The sequence below is a fragment of the Carlito syrichta genome, unplaced genomic scaffold, assembly GCF_000164805.1.
Source record: "Carlito syrichta isolate Samal-C Ts95f unplaced genomic scaffold, Tarsius_syrichta-2.0.1 Scaffold288767, whole genome shotgun sequence".
Taxonomy (NCBI): Eukaryota; Metazoa; Chordata; class Mammalia; order Primates; family Tarsiidae; genus Carlito; species Carlito syrichta.
In genome coordinates this window covers 54,620-76,937 of record NW_007232863.1, presented here as the reverse complement: position 1 = coordinate 76,937, position 22,318 = coordinate 54,620, and the positions used below count along the sequence as shown (strand labels likewise).

At 34.5% G+C, this 22,318-nt stretch overlaps 1 protein-coding gene across 1 annotated transcript in view; it reads left to right on the top strand.

Annotated features, from left to right (window-relative positions):
- Positions 1-22,318, top strand: part of LOC103255960 (transcription factor SOX-5-like) — a gene marked incomplete at its 3' end in the record, with an annotated part of 191,995 nt that overhangs the window by 126,401 nt on the left and 43,276 nt on the right. The window lies entirely within an intron of this gene.

Genomic DNA, 22,318 nt, shown 5'->3' with positions numbered 1-22,318 from the left:
CTCACTTCGGCCTCCTAAAGCGCTGGGATTACAGGCTGAGCCTCCGAGCCCGGCCGACACAAGTTCTTTTAATGCGGTTTCACTCATCATCTCATCTTGTCTGATTATTTTCAAGGTATTGATTTTTGCTAATTTATAGCTTCCTGAGGAAAGTAACAACTGTAAAGAAAATTTTCTAATTGCTTTTCCTCAGGTGTTCCACCTAATAGGGCTAGGCTTATGTGTGATTTCCCCTTTATCCGTCTTTGGCCTTCACTCACTAAAAGAAATAGAGGATATTATCTTTGAATGTTTGTGTTAGTATCAGCAGGAAGCTGTTTGGAAAGTTGAGCCAAGATTAAGATAATAATAATAATAATAATGGCTACCTAACCCAAATATTACTCAGAGGTCTGAAATACATTTAGCTTTGTAAGTTCTCAATTCATGTACTGATTCAAAATTAAAAGTATATATGCCTAGCCAGAACTGATTAAAAAGTTATTTTCTCTGTATTGTAACCCCAATTTGAACTAAAACTGCTTGAATTCCAACACACATGAAAATATAATAGGTGCATATACTACAATGCATTAATATGTTTATTCTGACCTCCTCAGATGTCATGTTGACTATGAAAATATAATTTATATTTTTAAAAATTTTCTACAGGAATAGGAAAGACAGTGGAGGGATATGGGAGTAGAATTGTTTAATGTCTTCTGAAGAGTGGAAAAAGAGCCTCAGTTGGCATGCAATGTGGTACTCATGCTATCCTATATATTTTATTGGTTCTCCCAGAAATCTTTATTAAAGTGGGTGTAGTCAGCCTGCAGCTGCAGTGAGCTCACTTCCTGTCTAACTCTCCAGTTTCATTTCTCATTTACTGCCTTTCCCTGCATTACTCTTTATGACATTTACTCTAACAATGCTCAATAGCCTGTTGCTTTTCCCAGGCACCATGCTTTTCTTTGCTTATGATGTCTGCTTGCATTGCTTTTACCTTAATTTGTACCTGGATGTTGGCCATTCATCCTTAGTATTTAGTCCATTTTCGCCACTACCAGGGATTTTCTGTTAGCTCTAAACTTCCATCCTCTCTTCCTTAAGAAATCTTGTCTATGTCGGTCCCCTTTATTAGATTTTGTCCTCCGAGAGCAGTGGTCAGCAAATAGGGTCCACAGGCCAAATCTAGGCTGCTGCCTTGTTTTATATGTTTTATGAACTAAGAATCATTTTTCCATTTTTGAATTATTGAAAACAATTAAAAGGAGAACACGTCATGACACATGAACAGTATGTGAAATTCAAATTTGTGTCTATAAATAAAGTTTTATTGGAACACAGCCATGCTCATTTATTTACATATTAATGTAATATAATGCTATAATAGTAGGGTTGAGTAGTATAGCTTGCAAAGCTTGAAATATTCGCCCTTTACAGATAAAATCTGCAGGCCCCTATTCCTAAAAAGCAAGAATGAAGTTCCTAAAAAGCAGGAACTCCATTATCCAGAGTTCCTGGCACAGTGACTCCTAATTGAACAAGTTAATTAAATGGTTGGGAAAGCTATCTCTGACCTGAACTGAGCTATTCACCCAAGGGCTCTTGGCTCTTAGTGGAAGTTTAATAGAGGAAATAACTAAATTATGAAGACCTAGGAGGTAGCATTTGCTCTATCATTATCTGTGTGATCTTGAACAAGTATTTCAGTTTTCTTTACTTGAAAGCATAATCATTACATTAAATAAGTTTTATACTTCTTTCCAGACATGAAATTCTAGAGTTGTTATATCATCATTTTTGTTAAGCTGGTATACATAAAGAAGGAGAAAAAACATAATTAGAGACTTCTTTATTAAATAAAGAACAAAATAAGAAAAAAATAATGAACTCATAGATCAATTAGATGTCAGTTTTATTAGGTGGTCTATAGTCATCTAAATAAAAATAGAGTTTGTTATTGGTTTTGGACTATAAATCTCCATAATAATATATCAGAATAGAAGATAAGATCTTGTAAGATTTGTGGTTTATACAGTAATTTACCTATGTTGATTTGAGTCATACTTTTGTTTAAATAGTGAATGAAAGAGGGACACTTATAATTTTAGTTTTTGGTAGAATTCAGAATTATGCTGTGGTTATGTCTCTTTTTACAATTTTCTCCACTTTTATATGAACTACCTCGTAGAGATATCTTAAGTTAGATGAAGGGCAATGTTGTACCTGACCTACATACTTTACATAGATTATGGGAATTATAGTACTTACAACTCTAAAGTAACTTCTTTAATTCTAATATGGGTGCCTTTTGAAATCATGGGCTGCTATGATGGTTACTTGAAGGAAAATATCACAAAAATAATTTAAAGACTCTTTGGAGAAAAACTCTTTTGCAGTTCATAGCTATTTCTTACCTATTTTAAAAAGGCAATAAAATATTTTAGTATACTAGGCTTTTATTTTGAAATATTCTTGCTATTACAAAAATATTTCTAAGTCAAGTTGATCACCATCACAAAAAATCCTATAAAAAAGGAATGGAAAAAAAACAAAATGGAAAAATAATTTTAAAATGGATAATTATATATTTTTCTACTTTTTGCCATATATATTTACATACAGCATTGAAGTTTTTTTTGAGTTGGAGTCACTCTACCGCCTAGGCTGGAGTGCAGTGGCACACTCACGGCCACCCCAGTGTCAACCTGCTGGGCTCCAGCAATCCTTTCACCTCCAAATAGCCTTCCAAATAGCCAGAACTACAGGCGCGTGCTACCATGCCTGGCTAATTTATTTTTTTATTTTTTTATTGTAGAGACAAGTCTCGCCAAGTTGTCTGGGCTGGTCTCAAATCCACGGGCTCAGGCAGTTGACTCGCCTTGGCCTCCCAAAGTGCTAGGATTACAGGCTGAGCCACCTTGCCTGGCCAGCATTGAAATCTAAAAGAGGTTGTTTACAGTGTTTGCTAAAGACCCTAAAAGACTATGTGAATATGTGATTTAATAGGCATGGCTTACAGAATAATCTTTTCCAGTTTTCCCACATGTAGGACCTATATCTTAAAAGAAGTTGATAGATAGTAAGTAAAATATTTCCAGTCATTCAGAACCTGCTATTAGAAGTGAAAAAAGTTATGTACATTTAGGAAAGTTCTCAGAAAAAATAATTTTTAGAAGCTCTGCTAACTTTTATGAAATAACCTCAAGAAATAATAAGAAGGCAGCTTCATAGTATTATCACTTCCCATATTGGAGTTCTGCTGCTTTGTTGTATGATCTTGTCCATTACTGTCTGCAGGAATCTCTCATTTTGAGGGCCTGGAACCCTTAAAATGTATGGGACATCTCACTGTGCAGGAGAATAGATTTTCCCTCGGCCCACTGCTTCAGGGTTTCTGGTGTGGTCTATCGTGGGATCAGATTAGCTATCACCAAGTATGTGAAGAGCAGTTCAAGAGAACCAACTTCAATAAGATCAGCACATGTTATGTGAAAACATTTCTAATTCCACCAAGGACATATGTTAGGAGAAATTCATATTATTATTACTACTTATAGTTTTCTCATTTTTTTTCACTAAAAAATATTTACCAAGTACCAATATCTAGGTGAAAATCTAGCTGAAACACATCTATGAATGAATATCCTCTTAATTTATAAAAATAAAAAGCATTTTAATACTCTTAAGTTCTCATTTAGATTTTTTGCATCTGAAAATTCATTATTGCTTAACTGTCAATATTTACCTTGTCATGAAAAATTACTGCTTTTATGTAGCTGAGTGTGAAATAATTACAGGCTGATTAAATGTCAAAGTATTGATAGCATTTTATTTGCTAAAATGTATGAAGCTATTCCAATAAGAATAATTTAGCAAGTATCTGTCAAGTTAGACTCATGACACGTAAAAAGATTATTTTACAATTGTTTAAAAATATAGACACACACTTCTCAGAACTCAGTAATTATTAACTTTCTTAAAATTCTAGTATGTGTGCTCTTTCTTCTGTAGCAAAATGGTACATGGATGAAAATGATAGTTTAAAAATATGTAGTTTGTGCCTGAAACAAAATAAGCTCTTACTTGCTGAAGACAGGTTTTACTTGTAATTATGACTATAGAACAACTTTTATTAAAACCTGTTTGAAATACTTTTTTCTATATATTTACTTTTTGTTTTTTCTGAAAACACTTAATGCCCTGTAAGGTGGTCATTAGATCCTGTGATTTGTATGTAGGGGAATGAGCCAATGAATCTGCACCCTTCCTTTTGCTTATCTTCTCTGGGTGTCCCTGAGCTCTCCCCAAGCTGAGACAGATGGCTGCTGGTTTAGTTATGTGCGTGGGAGAGAGGGACTTCCACATGTGATTTTTACCATTTGGTAGTAATTAGTTTGTTGTATAAATTAACATTAACTGAACCATTCTTCAGGCATTGTTTGTAATTATCTTCTTTGAGTCTCTGAGTTGTGTAAAGAAATAAAAAGCAGGGAAGAAACTGCTCCTTATTTTATAAAAGTTGGAGAATCTGTCATTAGGCAGAACAGAACAACAATCATTGTTGTATGCTCAATAGACTGAAAACTTTGAAATAACCCTAAAGCAAAAAAGCTAAAGATTTTCTGGAACTTAATGGTTTATAAATACACTTATTTATGAAAAAATGTATAATTTGTGTTGTTGTTAAGACAACTGAATGTAAGAATAAAATGAAATACATTTTAAGGAATTTTTCTTCCTTTTATTTAACAATAATTTCTTTTAATTCTCACAATAACCAACGCTTGAAGGCCATTGTCTATCTTTTTACAAATTGCATACTCTATCTAGATGCTTTCTAATAGATGTATTTTAGTGTAAATTTTATGAGAATCACATTTTTCTGAGCTACAGTACATCAGTATTCATCTTTTTGGGCAAAGTGCTTCATAGAAAGTGGGATTTTGAAATTTCAGATTTTAAAGTTTGAATATTATTTCAATCATTTCCTCTAGCGCCCCCGCCCTCAAACCCTGCATATATTGAATAGCAAAGAAACAAAATAAACAACCTGTGTGTCTTAAAATTCTTCAAGTTTGGTTTTGGTATTGCCTATATTACTTCTGGGTTCAAAATTTTCTTCTTGTGTCTTTCTCTAAAGAGACCTAATAACTAATACCATATAACAGATTGTCCTTTAAAGTATAAATGTTTCTTTCTGGAAAAAAAAAAAATTCCATCTGTGTTTTTTCTTTGGGAATTGCTTCAAGAAACTACCAAGAAGAACAAATTGTTGATAGACATATTTTGACCCAAAGTATTTAAAATGTGTCATCACACTTTTACTGTCCATAACACAGTCATAACTTTGATGTTGGCAAGAAACTATAATGGTCATTATTTTCCCAAGAGTTTTTGAATTCAGCCTGTTTAGTAATAAAACCTTCATCACCAGTATAACTATTTGTGTGGACTTGCTATTCGATGATTTATAAAAATAGAAATATATATCATTAGTAGTTATTTACAGTCATGCAACTCCATTTACTGACCAGACGATAGTTGTAGAAACTATAACTACCAGAAGTGATTCATTTCTTGGCTTTTTTTTTCTTTTGAGTATTGTTGCAGTTCATTTTGTGGAATACAATAATTTATGGGTCTTCAAGATTTTAAAATATCCCAATATTGTTGAAAACTACTTTGAAAAATAAGAACGTTTTGTCCTTATTTATTTAGAATGACTACACTTGCTACACATCTTTTTTATTAGTTAATGAGCAAAATTGAAGCACTTTAAGCTGGTTTTTGTCGAATATACCTTTCATATATTTGTATTATTCTTAGGTTAACAAAGGGATATACTTTTAAAAAAAACAAACAATCAAGGGAGAGTGTTTCAAGAAGGATTTCTGACTTGTTACAGAGAAATTTATTTTTAAGTAGTTCTAATTCAGAACTTCTTTCTATGAAATTGGAAAACTGGAAGTACTTTGTTGCCTAGAAGTTGACCTCCCCATAAAGTGCATCCTCCTACATTCCCCATAATTAGTCAAAATTCTAAATCATGCTCTTCTTTTAAAGATATATCATTTTTGACCATTTAAAAAGTCCTAAGATTTTTGAGTATTAAAAAATTTTGCCTCCCAAAATAGCTTAAACACATATATTTTCTGCCCAATGAGAAAAAGGGAAAGCATTATTATTTTATCTCTTCATTTTGGCTGTAAATCAAATAAACATAAAGACCTTATGTTCTGTGCCTTTCAACATCTAGAGCTGGTTAAGATGCATGCGGCCTTAATCCAGAAGATATTTTCTTTCTTTGCTTCACTGTATAGAGGTATATTTTCTTTTAAATGGGACAGGTACAGAATTTGGTAAAACTCCAAACAGCAAACTTTGTGTCTACTGAAAAATTGATTCCATACACAGTGTGTTATCTGAAAACCATATGAGTACAATTTGGGAACACATTTTAATAGAATGGCTTTTGATTTGTGGATATTAAGATTCTTAATATTAGGCCAAAATATTCATCTGTGTGGAAAAAATAATCTTTATGTTCCTCATGTTAATTTAGAGCCCAATTCTTGGACATGAAGCAAAATAAACATTTCTGCTTCCAGACTGTTTGATTTTGTTTCAACTATGTACTTGTGATCATAAGAATACACAAATCTAAGCTTACATGTACCTTTTGGGGAAATCACAATATCCTATTCACCCCCACTCATACAAACCTAGACTATTTTTCTGTATTCTCAAACTTAAATTTCTTCATTTTAATATTTTTTATTTTGAAGAAATAATTTTCAGAGTGAACAATCCACTATTGACAAATATTCTACACAAACCACCTCTGAATAAGTTTTTTGGCAAACTTTCATATGACATGATATATTTTGGAACCAAAGATAAGAAGCGGGGAAGCAGTTCTTCTATGGTTGTGAAGCTCAAAGAGAATACATTAATTAACCCAAGAGAATTTCTAGGAAGCTGTAGTGAGAAACTATAGCTTTGAAATGTAGTGATCTTTATCCACTGTTGGATTTGGGTCAAAGACCTTGGACAAGGAAGGAAAAAAGGGAAAGAGATACATTATAGGAACCAGATGTTAAAAACTGATAAAGCTGACCAGCCCCCTGCTGCTAAAATCCAACTGCACCTCCATCAAAAAGGTGACATTCTCCTCTGAAGCCCCTCTGTCCTTCTAGAAGAGAAAGCGACACAATTCTGGCTCTGCATTTTTCCTTTGGCCTACCTTGTCGAATGGCCCTAGAAGACTAAACAGGTGTTATCTACTTTTGATTTCAGTGCATTTAAATTAATCCTGTCAGCTCAGCTGTTAAAACAACTGTCATCTCCAGCTGTTAGTAATTTTCGACTGGGCACTTTCACAGGTTGCCAAGATCTGAGCCTGCATTGTGTGTCTCTCTGAATGCACTGGAGTAACAATTTGTGGGCTTTTTAAAGAGGACTAGTATTGTGATTCTGCACACATGAAATGTTCATAATAATAATTTCAAAATTCAGTTTGGTGCCATATTTTGTAATATATAAATAAACCATATTAAACCATGTGCTGAATGCCATTCTTATCTATATTCTGTGGTGTGTTACATAACTTTTTGGCACATTTAATGTCGTGAACAATAAGTCAACTTGGAAAGCATAAAAGAATGAGGTATAATAAAGAAGATAGGAGCTAGAAGGTAGTATTGCACCTGCTTATGATAACTTCCATATTTTCAGAAACTGTAGTTGCTTTTATTGGATTTATGGTTTTTTCTCTTTCACTAACATACTCAAAAAGATATTTTGTTGCATTTTAATAGTTTGAGTAACACTGTACTTTCAAACTAAATATTTGGTTTGAAGTATTTGGGTTTTTGCTAGAACCCCTCTTATTAAACATTTTGAAATGTAAAAGATATTTCCTATATAATTTTAATACTTGGGATCTATTTCAGCTAGTGGCATTGTAAGCAAACATTATAGAAAGGCTATTAGAAAACTCAGTCTATTGTCAATTGGAACTCATTAAAAAATGCAGTAATTTCAAATGTATGAAAAAAAGAATTTCATTTGTCACTGATGTAACCATCTGGAACCAATGAGTTTTACTCCTGGTCTAACTTAAATATTATAAATGTAAAAAATATAGATTTTCTGCTTGCTTTACTAAGCCTGAATTTTGGTATTATTTTGTTATTAACAGTATGTTTCAAAAGAAAAATAAATACATAGATGACTCTTAAATTGATATTAAATTGTTTATGTTTAAGAATAGAATAACCAAATAAATAGAAAAAGTAATTTTCAAGAAAATGTGTCTGTCATGAAATTTTGAACTAATTTACAATATTTTAAAAAATGTATATAATACTGATGTTTGAATAAATTTACATTAATTTAGCTGAATAATACCCTGTATTTAATAATTTCTGAAGAAATTCAGGTTTTCATTTTTTATTTGTAAAAATAGGGCTATTTCTTGAGAGGATATTACATGCACAAGGTACACAGTGAAAAATTTAATATAAAGTATAGAATGAAAAATATTTCTCTTTTCAAATCCTATCTTTTAACCACTGTTCTTACCCACCCCACCTGTCAGTTCCTCTTCTAGAAGGTTTCAATGTGACATTTTTTTTTTCCTGGTTCTCTTCAGATATGTTCTGTTCACACATAAATATATAAATATGTAGAAACATGACTGTATGTGTATGCATGGTGTATATCAGAAGGATATTACACATACACGCACACATACACACACACACACACACACACACACACACACACACACACACACTCACCCCCAAATTTGGATGTCATTATTCTGGTTTTACATACTGTGTATTCTCTGAAAAAGCATATGCATGCATGAGCTTGAAGGATTAGGTTACAATGTCTATGATATGTGTATATGCAAATAACTTCATGTATTGTTGCTGAGGATTATAATTCAATTTAAACAATATTGGATGTTAGTATGCCAATATGTATCAAAATCTTCAACCTAGTAGATCCATTACTAGAAGCTATTGGTATGAATATTCTCACACATATGTGCCAGAATATGCAAGAATAGGCATTTTTGTCATAAGGAAACTATAAACATTGTAAATGTTAGGGTGCTGGCTAAAAGTATTATTACGTATACATAGATGAATTGCTATGAGACTTAAACAGTAATGAACTTTATCCATAGAAATATGGAAAGATGTCTATTTACATTTTAAGTTTAAAAAATTGAAGGATAGTAAAGATTATCTTATTTTTAAAATATACATATGCTTGTATGCACATTTAAGTATTAAATATTTACCTTAAAGTACATATAAGTTACAAATAAGTGTGTTGTTTTGTTGTTTTTTGTTTTTGTTTTTGTTTTGTTTTGAGTTGGAGTCTCACTCTGTCGCCCAGACTAGAGTGCAGTGGCCGCTCCCAGCCACCGCAGCCTCGACCTGCTGGGCTCCAAATATCCTTCCACCTCAGCCTTCCAAGTAGCTGGAACTACAGGCGCCGCGCTACTACGCCCGGCTCATTTTTGGTTTATTGTAGAGATGAGGTCTCGCCAAGTTGCCCAGGCGGGTCTCGAACCCGCGGGCTTAGGCAATCCACTCACCTCAGCCTCCCAAAGCACGGGATTACAGGCTGAGCCACCAAGCCTGGCATAAGTGTGGTTTTAAAAATATTTTCGTTGACTATTTTCTGTTAATATTTGTCTAGTTACTAAGAGTTAGATCTTAAAATGAACAGTTTGTTTGTTTATTTATTTAGTTTAGATTCAAGGGCACATGAGCAGTTTGTTCCATGGATATATCTCATGGTGATGAGATATGGGCTTCTATCGAGCCCATTACCCGATAGCTAGTTTTTCAATTCTTATACTCCTCCCTCCACCATAGGAGTACCCACTGTCTTTGTTGCCATCTTCATGTCCATGTGTATCCAATGTTTAGCTCCCACTTAAAAGTGAGAATATGTGGAATTTGGCTTCCTGTTTCTGTGAGAAAAAGAACACTCTTTAGTGATTCTAGTAAAAGTCAATTATCAATCGATTGTTTACTTTCTACAAACTTCAGTTTACATAGGAAAAATGCGTCATTAAAAACTAACAGAATATAAACAATTTATACAAGAGGGGACCCCCCAAAAAGTTACCCTCTTTTGCAGGACAAGCCCCTTGTAATATACTCGGAATTTGTTCCTTCAGATCGAATAGTCAAAGTTTTTATCTTGAAGTTTTGAGAAGGTTTTGTTACAATTTGCAGAATAAATGTCCCTAGTTGGAGTTGTCACAAACAGGTTCTTCTACCATAAGACACCTGCCCACACTGTGCTAAGGGTTCAGCAGTTTTTGATTCCCGTGCCCCACCCGCCCTGTTCATCCGATTAAGCCCTGAATGACATTTTTCCTTGGATAAAAATATCATCAAACAGAAATGTTTTGTTGATTTGGAAGAGTTGAAACAACAACAAAAAAATGGCAGAGGCATTAAAAGGCATTAAAATTGACAAGTTCAGATACTGTTTTGAGCAATGGAAGAGGCATCTCAATAGGCATATTGCATCAAACGGAGAGTACTTTGAAGGTGAAGTTTAAACATGTAAGAACAAATACACAAGTCCTTACAAATAAATTCCTGATTTTGTGGGGTTCCCCCTCGTACGTGAAAGCGTTGTCAGAGGTGGGAATGGGGCATTATAGAGGATCATGAGGCAGTCATTAAAAACGATGGTAGATGGAAATAGAATTTTGTTGCTGTTTTGAAGACAGGGGGGTCTTACTTTGTTGCCCAGGCTAGAGTGCAGTAGTACAATCACAGCTCACTGCAGCCTCAAATTCCTGGGCTCTAGCGATCCTACTGCCTCAGCCTCCTGAATAGCTGGGCCAACAGTCACGTGCCACAATGCCTGGCTAATTTTTAAAATTTTTGTTTGTAGTATCAGGAACTGGCTATGTTGCTCAGGCTGGTCTCAAACTCTTTGCCTCAAGGGTTGCTCCCACTTTGGCCTCCCAAGGTGCTGGAATTACATGGGTGAGCCACCACACTTTGCCAAGGTAGCTTTGATTCCTTTATTCCAAAGCCATATCTTCAGAAATGTCTGTCCTTAAAAAATTGGTGGATGTGTTTTACACAAACATATACACATCAGTTTTCTGGAAGGCAAACAAGGATGTTTGCTCAAATATATATTATGCACACATTTTGATAAAGATTAATATATTTGAACTAATTAGATACTTTTTATAATAGTTTCTTAGGACTGCTGTAACATAGTACTACAAACTGCATGGCTGAAAACAATGGAAAATTATTCTTTGACAATTCTGAAGGGTAGAAGTCTGAAGTCAAGGTGTCAGCAGAGCCATTCTCCTGAGACCCTTAAAGTGTCCTTCCTTCCTCTTCCTACTTTCCGATAATCACTGTCAGACCTTGGCATTACTTGACTTGCAATTACATCATTCCAATCTCTGCCTCTGTTGTCATGTGATTTTTCTCTCTGTGTGTCTGAGTCTTCAAATGGCCATCTTCTTATAAAGACCCCAGTCATATTGAATAAAGACCCATTTCAATACCTCATCTCCACTTGTTAAATCTGTAAACACCTTAATAAAGTATCCCAAATAAAGTTATATTCACAGTTACTGGGTGATAGGATTTCAACATACCTTTTTGGGACACAGTTCAGCAGATAGTACGTTTAAAAATGTAAACACAAATGGTAGATAAGCCAATTTACAATTTATAGATTGTTATAAATTTATTTAATCACAGTATGAGTTTAAATTGATATTACATAACATTAAATATCGGTGTGTAAAAGAATATATAATTTTGGAGTCATGGACATATTGTTATAGGGCACTTCACCTAAATGGACTTTAAGTGGGAAGTTTGGACATTGAAAAGTTGGTCTAAAGGCCCTGAGTAGATATCTGGCGATGGAGTAGAGGTTAGAAATTGTGCTGAAAGGGAGGTGAAAAGATTGCAAAGTAAAACCAAGCACATTCCTCTGCCTTGTAGCAGAAAATGCTTACATGTCCCTGAAAGTCCTCTTTTTGCTTAAAGATGCTAACCCTGGCCTATTATAGGCATGAAGAAAATTATAGTACCTTATGACTGGAAAATTTACAGAGACTTTATAGATGTTTTCTTGTAGCTTGTATTTCATTGTTACTGGGATCGTTACTCTGTTTTTCCAAAAACTGATTGCAGTTTAAAAAACAAAGTCAGAAATTATTGTGACTTGCTAGATAAAACCCTGTCTTTTTTCTCCACTCCACTACTCCTTGATGTTATACTTTCTTACTGTAGGAAAAGATTTATTTTTTTTAACGGAAAAAGGATAAATTTTACGTTGTAAAATAGCATCTCAGTTTTTGATTTATATTGTACATTGATTCTGATGCCATAAGCCAAAGATCAAAAGAAATGTTGGAGTAAAGTAGTACTGAGGCTAACCTCTTTGTATTTATGCCTGAGTTAAACATGTCTCCATCACCTATTAGGAGCAGAGTGTTGCAGCCAAAGCGAGTCCTCCCATTTTAGTGCTCAAGTTTGGGGAGGAGAAGGTGTTGATGCATGCTGTTTGACCTTTCCTCTGCTAGGCAGGGATGTCTTTTGTATTCTTGTCCTAATGGTTTCTCATGGCATTCTTAGGAGTGGTGTTGAGAAATGTTAGACTTAAGTGTAGAATCTGATTATTAATTGAACTGTGGAAGGTTAATGGAAATAGAAAAAAAAAAAAACTGAGAGGAGAAATGGAAGATTCTTACTTTTCCTTTGCTCTGTAAGGCTATTAATGTAAGTCAAAAGCAGGTAAAGAATTGAGAGAAATTGTTACTTGACTTTTTTTCATATTCATTTTGCCAGAAAAAATGCAATTACTCATAAAGGTGATCACATGAATCTTAGAATAATATATTCCCAATTTCGTAACTTCGAAGATTGTGTTACAGTAGTATAACATATAATGTATTCTACCTATATCTGTAATATCCCTGGGAGAGGCATTCCGCAGAACACATTGTCTATTCAGACAATACCAAAATTCATCTGCATCTTTAGTAAATTATTCAGTCAGCTATTAAATTTGAGAGTTATACTATTTGAAGGAAATATTAGCAGTATATAGAAAATTTTCTGACTGCTAAAACTTTAATGTAGATTATAATCTTGACTTTGGTATGAATTTTCATGTTTGATTGTATACATTTATATAGACCAATACGATTCTTGTCTATCAGATTCCCATCACATTGTGTTTGGGTTCTATAAAATACATAAACAAATTTTTCTTGTCCCTTAATAATGGGAAATAGGAATAAAAGAACCATAACAAACTAATTTGAATTGATTTGAAAGATGTACTAACCTTAGTGATGCTACTTTTTAATAGCATTTTAGATAACATTCATTGAACATATAGTTTTTTTATTTCAGACATTATGCTCTATATGTTTTAGCTCTTTTAATCTTACACCCACTCTATTTACCAATATATTCCTCTGTGTGTGTATATAAGGAGGGACCCACAAAACCCTGAAATTTATTTATAATAAATTGTATATTATTACAAGTTTAAACTTGTCACCTTCAAAGTACTCTCCGTTGATGCAGTACACCTATCAAGATTTTTTTTTACTGCTCAAAACAATATTTGAACTCATCAATTTTGATACCCTTTAGTGCTTCTGCTATTTTTTTGTTTCACCTCTTCCACACTGACCAAACGTTTCCCGTTGAGGCCTTTTTTCTGGTGGAAACAAAAACAGTTGCTTAGGTTGAGATCCAGTGAACTGGTTTGGGTGGGGAGCAGGGGAGAGTGGGAAGAGTAGGGTGGAGTAAGGGTGGAGTATGAGGAACTGCTGACCATTCAATTCTGCGTGGGCAAGTGCACTTCCAAATCACCCATCATGAAATGGGCAAACATGTTGAAGGAATCTCCAAAAGAAATTCACTGAATCCAAGCACAACTCTAGCTGGTACACTGAAGTTAATGGAATCCTAGAATACTTAAGGGGCGAAGCCTGTACTACAAGGAGCCCACCCTCCAAAAAATAATTCTGGGTTTCTTTGGGGTCCCCCCTTATACACATGTATTTGTGCACCAGTATATGTCACTGTGGATGGGGAAACATTTCCTAAAATGTAAAAAACAAGACTTGATCTCAGAGGTTTCCAGTGCAAAACTAACTTTTTAACTGTTAAACACTATATAATTTTTCACAGCTTCAAGCAATGTGATGAGCAGTTGATATGAATGAATTTATGAAGTAATGAATGAATTAATTTATTCCTTCATTCATTCCACAGATTTTTTGTTTTGTTTTTTGAGTTGGAGTCTTTGTCACCCAGACTGGAGTGCAGTGGAACACTCATGGCCACCCCAGCATCTACCTGCTGGGCTCCAGTGATCCCTCTGCCTCAGTCTTCCAAGTAACCGGAACTACAGGCGCGTGCTACCACACCCGGCTAATTTTTTGATTTATTGGAGAGATGGGGTCTTGCCAAGTTGCCTGGACTAGTCTCGAACCTGTCAATCCACTCGCCTCGGCCTTCCAAAATGCTGGGATTATAGGCTGAGCTACCGAGCCCGGCCCATTCCACAGATTTTTAAAAAACACCTAGGCTCGCCAGGCTCGGTGGCTCAGCCTTATAATCCCGAGCTTTGGGAGGCCGAGGTGAGTGAATTGCCTGAGCCGCGGGTTCAAGACCCGCCTGGGCAACTTGGCGAGACCTCATCTCTACAATAAATAAAAAAAAATCAGCCGAGCGTGGTAAAGCACTCCTGTAGTTCCAGCTACTTGGAAGGCTGAGGCGGAAGGATCGTTGCAGCCCAGCAGGTCGAGGCTGCGGTGGCCTCGGGAGTGTGCCACTGCACTCCAGTCTGGGCGACAGAGTGAGACTCCAACTCAAAAAACAAACAAACAAACAAATAAATAATTAAAAAAAAAACCCACCTAGGCTTGCAAAGTATTCTCACAGACAAAAAAACAAGTAAGATGCCTACCTTGTCACTCACTCACTTGCATTCTTATGATAAAGATTTTTTTAAAGAAATACCAGTAGCTATATTCAAGGATAGGTAAATAAGGAAAAAGTCAAATATTGGACATGGTAAGTTCCATAAGAAAGTCACAGATATCTTGATCAGGAACAAAGTGGATTATTTCATGATGAGGAAAGGGTTTAAGAAGGAAATGACATTCAAACTGGTCATTGAAGGTGGTCAGTAGTTTCATAGGTAAACAGGGGAAGACACTCTAGGGCTGGGTCCAGTGGAATTGAGTTAGAAGGAATAGTGTAATTGTTTAATTAAGAGCACAGAAGTAAAAATGCATCAGGGATAATAAATAAATAATTGTATTTATTGAGAATATAGGGCAAATAAATTGAGAAAAGGAAAACAAATTGGCTTTCAAATGTAGGAGAGTTAGGTTCGAGAAACTCTAAATGACATGCTAAGGATTTGAAACTTTGTAGGCTAGGAACTGAAACTATTGATGACTTTTCAGTAGTGGAGTGATCTGATCAGAGTTCTGTTCTCAAAAACCTTTTTCTTCATCCTTACCACAGCTTTGCTGGAATTTCTTTTGGCTAACAACGATAGTTGTGTTAAACAACTACAAACAAATAGTAATGCCATGGATATGAATATATGAATATGTATCTATGGATTTTTTCCATTTAAATGGTATTTCAGATTGGAGATGCTATAATGTGATCAGTGAGCTTTATGTAAACGTGATGCATCCATCCTAGATATTACTTCTTTTTAGGGCTTGTATGTTGTTCTAATCTTTGTAATATTCATTTCTACCATGAGACTTTGAGTGTATTGAAGTCAAGGAAGCTTGATTATTTACTAGATAGCATGACTGCAGAATATGATAATTGTCTAATTATCGTTTATTGAATAAGGAAATTGATGAGGAAATGTTGGATGCTTGTTAAATAATTATTTTCTAAATGGTGAAAAACTAAACAAACAAAACTCTGCAACTTTTTATTGTCCTCTTCGTACTGTTCTACCTGAAAAGACATCTTGATCTGGGGTTTGGTAGACTTCATAGTTTTTCACCCTGATGCGATACTGTTCATATTGTGCCATTTTTATGAGAGCTCCTAACCTCTCACTATCTGGAATAATGTTCATATGTCTTTTCAAGCTCAGCTAAACATGATCTCTTCTGAGAAGAATTTTTTTATTCTTGTCAGGAAATTATGTGTCTGTGCTCATTTTTTATGCTTATATGAGATTTACTACTTCTACCTCATAGCACTTAATCACTCTATTTCATGTCTCTTTCTCTAGTAGACTATAAATTCCTTGAGGGCAGGGACTATGTCATTTCATTTTTGTGTTCCAAGGCTAATACAGTATTTGGTAGATAGCAGATTAGTATTAAATATTTTATAAAAGAATTACGGATTAATGATAGGAGGATTCATTAGTAGTCTATCAGAGTATTCTGTGATAGGGAGAGTCAAGACCTAACCAAGGTTTTTGTCTTTACGAATAGAGAAGAGAGTTAGAATTTCAGAAATATTGAAGGATAAAAATTAATGGAACTTGGTAACAGATGGTATGTGAAGATAGAAACAGAGAGAAGTTAAAGATGCAAAGTAATTTGTGAAGTAAAGGTGCCATTAAATATTGAAATATTGTAGAAGAGCAAAGAGTAGGAGCTGATTTCTTGTTGGGACAGATCGTGAGTCTTTTTTTTTTTTGGAAATGGGGTTGCACTCTGTCGCCCAGGCTTGAATGCAGTGGCACAATCATAGCTCATGGCAGCATCAATCTCTTAGACACAAATGATCCTCCCACCTCAGACTCCTGAATAGCTTGTACTACAGGCATGCACCACCATGCCAGAATCTTGTTATGTTGCCTAGGCTGGTCTTGAACTCCTGGGCTCAGGCAGTCCTCCCATGCCAGCCTCCCAAAGTTCTGGGTTTACAGATGTGAGCCACCATACCTGGCCATGAATCCTCTTTAAGATATCGTGATTGTGAAATAATATTGGGTCATACTGAGATGTATAATACGTAGTTAGTCAAAAGTTAAAACTTGAAAGAGGTCAGGAACGAACACAGGAATTTGAGAACTATTTACCTAGTAATAATAGTTGAAGTGTGTTTGTGGGAAAGATTATGATACAGAATTTAGAGGAGAGAAGGATGACTGAATCTTCTGGGATAATTATTATGACACTTTCTTTGAAGAGGTACCAGAGAATAAACAGTGAGAAAGGAAAACAAGAAGAGTTTCAGGAAAGTTAAGATCAAATGTATTTTTACAAATGTTGGGGAAAGGGAATTGGAGTAGAAGTGATCAACAGTATAATACTCCACAGTGTAGAGGTAGATAGATACAAGTCTGGTCAGAAGCCAGATTGCAAAGAACTGAAAAGACAGAAAGAAAAACAAAAAAATGGTAAATTACATAAGTAGCAGAGCTAAGATAAATATTTATGTGGCATTTCTACTTTCACTTCAAATGGCATACAAATCCATGGAGGACATTTATATGAACTGTATTGAAATGTACTGTAGAAACATAATTTATAAAAAATTACAATTGACATTATCTCTCCTGCATATCTGGAAAGATGTCAAGGTTAGAGTGAATTTTACAGGGAGTTCTACAATTAAGCATCAAGGGTAATCACACAAACAAACCATACTATTTGCATAAGCTAACTATCTTCTATAAATGTGTTATATTTTGGAATATAAGGCTCCTAAATTAGTAAATATATGAGGAACCTAGTGGCTAGTGTTTGTAATCTAAGTCTAATTGTGTATATCCATAGAATTGCTCCTTTATAAAACTCTGAATAGGTTTCATGTTGTTAAAAAAGTAAAAAGAGAAAAGTAAGAGGATAATTACATATTCCCTAGAGTTTGTTCCATGTATAATATTTTGAATTTTACTCTAATATTGTAGCATACATTTCCTAGAAGAGGGTTTTTTTCTTTTGACAGTTGATGAGTAAGTTCTAGAAGATATTCTCTTCTTCTTTTAATAAGATTGCTGGGAAATAGTAGTAACAAAGAGGTGAAATAGGTGAAAACATCTGGTCTGTTTCTCCTAACTATAAAATGTATTAAGAGGGTACAACTGAAAACATGAATACAGTTTACATCTGAAATGAGCCACAGGAGTGCAATCTAAATCCTAGCATCACTATAATTTAAGTTATGTGATACTAGTTAACAAAAATTATTTATAAATAAATCTTGGCATAATTAATAATAAAAAGTGTGGAGAAAAATCCGAGGTATAAGAATTCATGAGTAAATTTTTGTATAAAAAATGTGGGAAATCTCATGTTCTAATATTTGACTACATCAAGTTACTTTTTAAATTTCACCAACAAAAGATATGTTTTTGAAGATCCTTTAAGGAGAAATTTGGACTCACACCCTTGGTCTTTAATGTGATAGATAATCCACTGAGTAAGGCAGGGGTTGGTTGTCGTTGAATTACTACTACGTGTGGACTACCACCTTCAAAAAAATCTGCAAGTTAAACAGGTTTTGGAGATTGAAGGAACATGTTATAATTGCCACGCTGTTTTCTTAGTCTTGTTCATCTTCTCTGTGTTCTCTTCTGCTCCTTTTTCTCTTTTCCTTTTTTCCCCCTTTTCCCCTTCTTATAGACCACTATTTCACAATTAAAACGGGTCTCTGATTCTTATGGCCAGCTAGTCCTATCCCTTGGATTTTGCTCCTATGCTGTCACTAGGACTGGGTGCTGTGAAACTGCCCCAGGAGCCAAGGGACAGATGGGTAACAAGATTTCCTGTTCCTGATGCTTCTCATCTGCTTTTTGGTAAAATATAACCAAAGAGGAATACGATGCAACAAGTTAAATGATCTCCTCAAGGACTGATTTTCAAAGTGTAGCCCAGTGCACAAGAAGTACTTTTCAATGTCTCTGCATTTTTACAAGTCCTACAGGTGACTACATGCTTTAGACTCGTATCTAATTTAATTTTACAGGCCTATGAGACAGAATTATCCAAATTTGGCAGATAAGGAAACAGTCATAAAGGTTATATATGGCAGTATTAAGGAAATTTCTAAAGAAAATGCTTGCTTATTTTATGATATACCTTCCTCTTTCAGGCATTTTACTATGGTAAACATAATTTACCTTGTGAGCAGCTCGTCTCATTTTCCTCAAATGCAGTGCTTTAGGGAAGCATTTCATATGACAGGTGTAAATGTACAATTTTGTGTTCTCTATATTAGTAGACTAGTGGCATAGTTATCAAACCCATTTTTATACTGAAGTTTTGTTTTATAAAAAAAGAGTGATAGCTAGGCTATATCATTTTTGTCCCAATTCTGAAGTATTACCATCTCTCAGTAGTCATTATCAACATGTATGTTTTAAGCCTCCTCTTGCTGTGTTCAATCCTTTGGTTCATCTATCTGACAGCGGTTCACTCATATATTAGCAAATATTCATGGAGTTAGTGTGTTGGGTACTGGGTTGACACAGTTTGTGAAAACTTTATTAGTGTTCAATACCAGAATTAAGAAAGTATCATGACACTCTCCATTATTCTCACTAACATTTTAGATCTTACTCTAAGAATATTTCAGCTGTCTTTCAAGTGCACTGATATTTGAGTCAATGACAAATCTTGTTTAAATTTCTCCATTTAATTTCAATAACTTGAAAAGATTGGAATTGAAATAACGTTATTGGAAATTAACTTAGATTATCATGTATTGTGAAATTCATCATGTCTAACTTTAAATCTCCATAGGTAATAATAAATAAGTTTAAATTGTATATTTGTATAGTTGTTTCAAGCAAAAACAAGCACAGTTTGGAAATATGGTATGCTTTATCTTGTCTCTATAACATTTTCTATTGGATAAGTTTTGTTCATATTAATAATAGTTAAAATATTTCCTTGAATGTGAACTATCTAAAGGCAAAAAGTATTAGTTGAGGAAAACTGAACTTATTGTGAAATAAGCAGTTTAGTAACTAGTGAATATCCACGCTTGGACACTTCTAATATAAAGTTCACTTGGAGAAATCTTCTCTGTTAGAAGATTTTTACTTCATATTATTCCATTAATTGATTTATCATTCTTTACTCCTAGCTGAAAGTGCTGTTTACCCATTTTATAGTCACCATAGGTTGAGTATGTCCACAGTATCTTTGTTTTGAAATACATCAAGCATCTTGGAAAGAATTGGCTAAACTGTTAGTGAGAAAGGGTATAGTATTTATTCTGGAAGCTCAGCATCATTTTTAGGTCATTTATATTACATTGTTAATAACTGACTGACATTTGAAGGAAGGTTCTGACTTTAATATTCAAGCAGATCCTGTTATTACGGCATCATCTTTAGCATTAGCACAACCAAATTCATGATCAAAAATATGTTACCATGTTAAAACATTGTAATCTTTATTTCTGATACTTTATCTCCTGGAAGCAAATAATATAGAATGAGTGATATTACCAAAATACACCCTTATTGCCAGCGTGTGGAGGAAGATACCAGTGGAAAGCTCTTTAAGAAAGCACTTAAAAAGATAGGACCTTGTGTAAGTATTTTCTGTGATTAAGGAGGAGAAAAGAAGTTTTCTAATGATAGTACAATGATTGTTTTCATGCTTCAGTTTTGGTTTTTGAATTAGTAATGTTGAAACTTCTATTTTGGGTAAATGGTACTGGTATAGCTCATTGTTTATAATAGATTTGTTATGCAAATTTACTTTTACACTTGCATTTTATAGTTCAAATATGTTTTTACAAATAACTTTAATATGTCTCTAATAAAGGAATATCAATTAATCATCTTTTCTTTGCTTTAATAAAGAGTTCTATATTATTTTGGTAACTGTCTCAAATTTATCAACTTTTAAAAAATACAGCGTTATATGTTATTCCATCCTGATAGAAGTAGTTATGTTCCCATATAGTGGCAAGAACTACTGGTGAAAGCTTTAAATTTAAACTTGAATGTTTATGTATGTGTGCATTTTAAGATCCTACCATTTTTTATTCTTGGCTCTTCACTTTTGCCATTTTAGGAATTTAAAATACGGGATATTACTATAATGTATTTGTATGTATAAAATATAAATCTATATGTATATATGCATATATATGTAGCTATATATATGCATGTATAAAATTTATACACACTAAGTGAGATTAATTAACCAATAATAAAGGACACCCAAACTTCAGGATGCCATATGTCTGTCTCTAAAACTACTAAGAGTCTTAACTCTTAATATGTGGTATTTCAAATGGCAGTCATAGAAAAGAGAAGACAAGAACTCTGTATCTTTGCTGGCAGTACAACTCATTAGATCCTTAGATATAATTCAATTCAATGAATATTTAAGGAATGCTTCTTATAGCCAAGTCAGTGTTTTAGGTATAGGAGATGTAGCAGAGGACAAGATAGAATTTCTTTTTTTTTTTTTAAAGTTTTTAAATAAAGTTTATTAGAGAGAGAAGGGAGAAAAGAAAGGAGGGCATGCTAGAACTGGTATGGGCGAAAGAAACTGTCAACATTTCTTACATTTATGGAATTTCAGTGGGATGAATCAGATAAAAATATAATCAAGCTGGGCTCGGTGGCTCAGCCTGTAATCCTGCGCCTTTGGGAGGCTGAGGTGAGTGGATTGCCTGAGCCCGCGGGTTTGAGACCCGCCTGGGCAGCGAGACCTCATCTCTAAAATAAATAAAAAAATCAGCCGGGCATGGTAGCGCATGCCTATAGTTCCAGTTTCTTGGAAGGCTGAGGCGGAAGGATGGCCAGAGCCCAGCAGGTCGAGGCTGCGGTGGCCGGGAGCGGCCGCTGCACTCCAGTCTGGGCGACAGAGTGAAACTCCAACTCACAAAAAAAAAAAAAAAAAAAAATATATATATATATATAAAATCAATAGGCAAAATACATAGTTTTTCAGATAATAATAAGTGATATGGGAAAAAAAGATTAGCAGGGGATGAGGATCGAGAAAGTAGGAAAGGAAAATGTAAAAGTCCTCCCTGAGAATATAGCATTTTTTAAATTAAATTTTATTTTGTTATATAATTGTGGGGTACAAGTGAGGATTAACTACATAAGTAGACTGCATGTAGATGAAGTTTGAGCTTGTAGCTGGCCCTCACTCCCCCTGACAGTGAACGTGGTACCCATTGTGTTATCATATGCCTCCGACCGTCCTCCCTTCTTCCCTCCCCTAGCAGTGCCCAGCAACTGCTGATCCCACCCTCGTGCTAATGTGACTAGTGTTCAGGGCCCACTTATGAATGAGAAAATGCAGTATTCCGGTCTTTGT